This window comes from Protomyctophum parallelum (genome assembly GCF_964188405.1).
Source record: "Protomyctophum parallelum genome assembly, chromosome: 21".
Classification (NCBI taxonomy): domain Eukaryota; kingdom Metazoa; phylum Chordata; class Actinopteri; order Myctophiformes; family Myctophidae; genus Protomyctophum; species Protomyctophum parallelum.
Genome location: NC_139713.1, coordinates 2,920,016 through 2,926,834, shown reverse-complemented (window position 1 = coordinate 2,926,834; position 6,819 = coordinate 2,920,016).

Sequence of the window (6,819 nt, the reverse complement as noted above, 5' to 3'; positions counted from 1 at the left end):
TATTTTTGAAAAATCGAAGAACGACTGACATTTTTAGAATCTGATCTCAGGTCAGAATGGGTTAATCAGACCAGTGTGTGTCCAGTGGAAAACCTCGTATGAATCTGATCTCAGGTCAGAATCGGTTAATAGAAACTCGAGTATAGTTCTCGGGTCATTGCTAACCCGGTACTCCAGTATCGCATGTGTGGGACAAGCGATACTTCTGTTCCTCAAATGAGCAGTTTGGATCTGGTCGAGATGGGTGGTGTAAAGTAACTAAATAGTTTTACTTAAGTACTGTATACTTAAGTACAATTTTGACGTATTTGTACTTTACTTGAGTATTTCCAATTTCCAGTACTTCTACTTCACTATAGACATCTCAGAGCCAAAAATGTTTACTTTTACTCCACTACAATTATTTTAAAACTTTAGTTACTTTAGTTACTTTAGTTACTTTAGTTACTTTAGTTACTTTGGAGATTTTGATTAGAAAACATACATTAACACATTTTGGGCCGGAACCCGTTTTGGTGTTAGCATTACGTTATGCTTTAGCTAATGAAAAATAGCAGATCTGCTATAGGTCGAGCGATCGACTGACATAGAAGACATTTTTAGAACCTGATCTCAGGTCAGAATGAAAACTGTCAGGATGTAGAAGGACATTTTTAGAACTGATCTCAGGTCAGAATGAAAACTGTCAGGATGTAGAAGACATTTTTTTAATCTGATCTCAGGTCAGAATGAAAACTGTCAGGATGTAGAAGAACATTTTTAGAATCTGATCTCAGGTCAGAATGGAAAACTGTCAGGATGTAGAAGAACATTTTTAGAATCTGATCTCAGGTCAGAATGAAAACTGTCAGGATGTAAGAAGACATTTTTAGAATCTGATCTCAGGTCAGAATGAAAACTGTCAGGATGTAGAAGACATTTTTAGAATCTGAACTCAGGTCAGAATGAAAACTGTCAGGATGTAAGAAGAACATTTTTAGAATCTGATCTCAGGTCAGAATGAAAACTGTCAGGACGTAGAAGACATTTTTAGAATCTGATCTCAGGTCAGAATGAAAACTGTCAGGATGTAAGAAGACATTTTTAGAATCTGATCTCAGGTCAGAATGAAAACTGTCAGGATGTAGAAGACATTTTTAGAATCTGAACTCAGGTCAGAATGAAAACTGTCAGGATGTAAGAAGAACATTTTTAGAATCTGATCTCAGGTCAGAATGAAAACTGTCAGGATGTAAGAAGACATTTTTAGAATCTGATCTCAGGTCAGAATGAAAACTGTCAGGATGTAAGAAGAACATTTTTAGAATCTGATCTCAGGTCAGAATGGGTTAACCACTTCAACCCTGACCTCCCGTTCGTCTGAACTTATGTCAGTCAAACTTCAAGGCCCCCGGGGGGGGGGGGGGGGGGGAATCAAATCAGGCCCTTATTGCACGCAACACCATACTATACTACAAGTCCCACAATGCACTGCGAGTGCCGTGGGCCTGCCAGTGCAAGCCTGCGTCTCCGCTATTCATCAGCGGCGGCAGCCTATCGCCTGTGGTCAACTTTAATCTCCACACCGACCGCTCCCTGAAGAGGAAAATGGGGGCTTTTCAAGCCAGCTGGGAGACAGATGTTCACGGATGTTTAAAGGGCAAACCTGTCTTCTGTGTGGAGAATAGATGAAAGAAATGACATAATATAATATGTGACCAGGTTTGACTGAGAGCCTGCCATCCATCGCACAAATTCCAGCTTTTCACCAGAGCAGAAAACCTTTTCTTTTTGTTCTTCAAAATGAGTTAATAGCACAAGACTCTTGACATATACTAGAGCATGTCTGAAATAAGTGTCTTAAATCAACTGTAAATATGAAATAAATGCTTAAACATGTAGCTATAGGTGTAATGTTAGAGAACACAGAAGACATGTAAATATGAAATAAATGCTTAAACATGTAGCTATAGGTGTAATGTTAGAGAACACAGAAGACATGTAAATATGAAATAAATGCTTAAACATGTAGCTATAGGTGTAATGTTAGAGAACACAGAAGACATGTAAATATGAAATAAATGCTTTAAACATGTAGCTATAGGTGTAATGTTAGAGACCACAGAAGACATGTAAATATGAAATAAATGCTTAAACATGTAGCTATAGGTGTAATGTTAGAGACCACAGAAGACATGTAAATATGAAATAATGCTTAAACATGTAGCTATAGGTGTAATGTTAGAGTCCACAGAAGACATGTAAATATGAAATAAATGCTTAAACATGTAGCTAGGTGTAATGTTAGAGACCACAGAAGACATGTAAATATGAAATAAATGCTTAAACATGTAGCTATAGGTGTAATGTTAGAGACCACAGAAGACATGTAAATATGAAATAAAATGCTTAAACATGTAGCTATAGGTGTAATGTTAGAGACCACAGAAGACATGTAAATATGAAATAAATGCTTAAACATGTAGCTATAGGTGTAATGTTAGAGACCACAGAAGACATGTAAATATGAGAAATGCTTAAAAATGTAGCTATAGGTGTAATGTTAGAGACCACAGAAGACATGTAAATATGAAATAAATGCTTAAACATGTAGCTAGGTGTAATGTTAGAGACCACAGAAGACATGAAAATATGAAATTAATACTTAAACATGTAGCTAGGTGTAATGTTAGAGACCACAGAAGACATGTAAATATGAAATAAATGCTTAAACATGTAGCTATAGGTGTAATGTTAGAGACCACAGAAGACATGTAAATATGAAATAAATGCTTAAACATGTAGCTATAGGTGTAATGGTAGAGACCACAGAAGACATGTAAATATGAAATAAATGCTTAAACATGTAGCTAGGTGTAATGTTAGAGACCACAGAAGACATGTAAATATGAAATAAATGCTTAAACATGTAGCTAGGTGTAATGTTAGAGACCACAGAAGACATGTAAATATGAAATAAATGCTTAAACATGTAGCTACAGTATAGGTATAATGTTAGAGACCACAGAAGACATGTAGGCCTGAATATAAAATAAATGCTTAAACATGTAGCTAGGTGTAATGTTACAATTTACAATTTAGGCATTTAGCAGATGCTCTTAATCCAGAGCGACTTACATTAAGCAAGAACAAAAAAGCATGGGAATACATCACATAAAAACATTTATCAAGAAACATGCGTAAGCTAAGAAAGTAACAGTGGAATATCTATATAATGAAGCTATACATATAAACTATACATCTATACTACTATGCTATACATATGTACTATGACGTGCTATGACTACATACAATGCAATTATAGTGCTGTCTACATAACATGCTATAAGTCTGTATCAGATGCTATCTAATGTTAGAGACCACATAAGACATGTAGGCCTAAATATGAAATAAATGCTTAAACATGTAGCTATAGGTGTAATGTTAGAGACCACAGAAGACATGTAAATATGAAATAAATGCTTAAACATGTAGCTAGGTGTAATGTTAGAGACCACAGAAGACATGTAAATATGAAATAAATGCTTAAACATGTAGCTAGGTGTAATGTTAGAGACCACAGAAGACATGCAAATATGAAATAAATGCTTAAACATGTAGCTATATGTGTAATGTTAGAGACCACAGAAGACATGTAAATATGAAATAAATGCTTAAACATGTAGCTATAGGTGTAATGTTAGAGACCACAGAAGACATGTAAATATGAAATAAATGCTTAAACATGTAGCTATAGGTGTAATGTTAGAGACCACAGAAGACATGTAAATATGAAATAAATGCTTAAACATGTAGCTATAGGTGTAATGTTAGAGACCACATAAGACATGTAAATAGGAAATAAATGCTTAAACATGTAGCTATAGGTGTAATGTTAGAGACCACATAAGACATGTAAATAGGAAATAAATGCTTAAACATGTAGCTATAGGTGAAATGTTAGAGTCCACAGAAGACATGTAAATATGAAATAAATGATTAAACATGTAGCTAGGTGTAATGTTAGAGACCACAGAAGACATGTAAATATGAAATAAATGCTTAAACATGTAGCTAGGTGTAATGTTAGAGACCACAGAAGACATGTAAATATGAAATAAAATGCTTAAACATGTAGCTATAGGTGTAATGTTAGAGACCACAGAATACATGTAAATATGAAATAAATGCTTAAACATGTAGCTATAGGTGTAATGTTAGAGACCACAGAAGACATGTAAATATGAAATAAATGCTTAAACATGTAGCTATAAGTGTAATGTTAGAGACCACAGAAGACATGTAAATATGAAATAAATGCTTAAACATGTAGCTAGGTGTAATGTTAGAGACCACAGAAGACATGTAAATATGAAATAAAATGCTTAAACATGTAGCTATAGGTGTAATGTTAGAGACCACAGAAGACATGTAAATATGAAATAAATGCTTAAACATGTAGCTATAGGTGTAATGTTAGAGACCACAGAAGACATGTAAATATGAAATAAATGCTTAAACATGTACCTATAGGTGTAATGTTAGAGACCACAGAAGACATGTAAATATGAAATAAAATGCTTAAACATGTAGCTATAGGTGTAATGTTAGAGACCACAGAAGACATGTAAATATGAAATAAATGCTTAAACATGTAGCTATAGGTGTAATGTTAGAGACCACAGAAGACATGTAAATATGAAATAAATGCTTAAACATGTAGCTATAGGTGTAATGTTAGAGACCACAGAAGACATGTAAATATGAAATAAATGCTTAAACATGTAGCTAGGTGTAATGTTAGAGACCACAGAAGACATGTAAATATGAAATAAAATGCTTAAACATGTAGCTATAGGTGTAATGTTAGAGACCACAGAAGACATGTAAATATTAAATAAATGCTTAAACATGTAGCTATAGGTGTAATGTTAGAGACCACAGAAGACATGTAAATATGAAATAAATGTTTAAACATGTAGCTATAGGTGTAATGTTAGAGACCACAGAAGACATGTAAATATGAAATAAATGCTTAAACATGCAGATAGGTGTAATGTTAGAGACCACAGAAGACATGTAAATATGAAATGAATGCTTAAACATGTAGCTATGTGTAATGTTAGAGACCACAGAAGACATGTACATATGAAATAAATGCTTAAACATGTAGCTAGGTGTAATGTTAGAGACCACAGAAGACATGTAAATATGAAATAAATGCTTAAACATGTAGCTATAGGTGAAATGTTAGAGTCCACAGAAGACATGTAAATATGAAATAAATGATTAAACATGTAGCTAGGTGTAATGTTAGAGACCACAGAAGACATGTAAATATGAAATAAATGCTTAAACATGTAGCTAGGTGTAATGTTAGAGACCACAGAAGACATGTAAATATGAAATAAAATGCTTAAACATGTAGCTATAGGTGTAATGTTAGAGACCACAGAATACATGTAAATATGAAATAAATGCTTAAACATGTAGCTATAGGTGTAATGTTAGAGACCACAGAAGACATGTAAATATGAAATAAATGCTTAAACATGTAGCTATAAGTGTAATGTTAGAGACCACAGAAGACATGTAAATATGAAATAAATGCTTAAACATGTAGCTAGGTGTAATGTTAGAGACCACAGAAGACATGTAAATATGAAATAAAATGCTTAAACATGTAGCTATAGGTGTAATGTTAGAGACCACAGAAGACATGTAAATATGAAATAAATGCTTAAACATGTAGCTATAGGTGTAATGTTAGAGACCACAGAAGACATGTAAATATGAAATAAATGCTTAAACATGTACCTATAGGTGTAATGTTAGAGACCACAGAAGACATGTAAATATGAAATAAAATGCTTAAACATGTAGCTATAGGTGTAATGTTAGAGACCACAGAAGACATGTAAATATGAAATAAATGCTTAAACATGTAGCTATAGGTGTAATGTTAGAGACCACAGAAGACATGTAAATATGAAATAAATGCTTAAACATGTAGCTATAGGTGTAATGTTAGAGACCACAGAAGACATGTAAATATGAAATAAATGCTTAAACATGTAGCTAGGTGTAATGTTAGAGACCACAGAAGACATGTAAATATGAAATAAAATGCTTAAACATGTAGCTATAGGTGTAATGTTAGAGACCACAGAAGACATGTAAATATTAAATAAATGCTTAAACATGTAGCTATAGGTGTAATGTTAGAGACCACAGAAGACATGTAAATATGAAATAAATGCTTAAACATGTAGCTATAGGTGTAATGTTAGAGACCACAGAAGACATGTAAATATGAAATAAATGCTTAAACATGCAGATAGGTGTAATGTTAGAGACCACAGAAGACATGTAAATATGAAATGAATGCTTAAACATGTAGCTATGTGTAATGTTAGAGACCACAGAAGACATGTACATATGAAATAAATGCTTAAACATGTAGCTAGGTGTAATGTTAGAGACCACAGAAGACATGTAAATATGAAATAAATGCTTAAACATGTAGCTATAGGTGAAATGTTAGAGTCCACAGAAGACATGTAAATATGAAATAAATGATTAAACATGTAGCTAGGTGTAATGTTAGAGACCACAGAAGACATGTAAATATGAAATAAATGCTTAAACATGTAGCTAGGTGTAATGTTAGAGACCACAGAAGACATGTAAATATGAAATAAAATGCTTAAACATGTAGCTATAGGTGTTAGAGACCACAGAAGACATGTAAATATGAAATAAATGCTTAAACATGTAGCTATAGGTGTAATGTTAGAGACCACAGAAGACATGTAAATATGAAATAAATGCTTAAACATG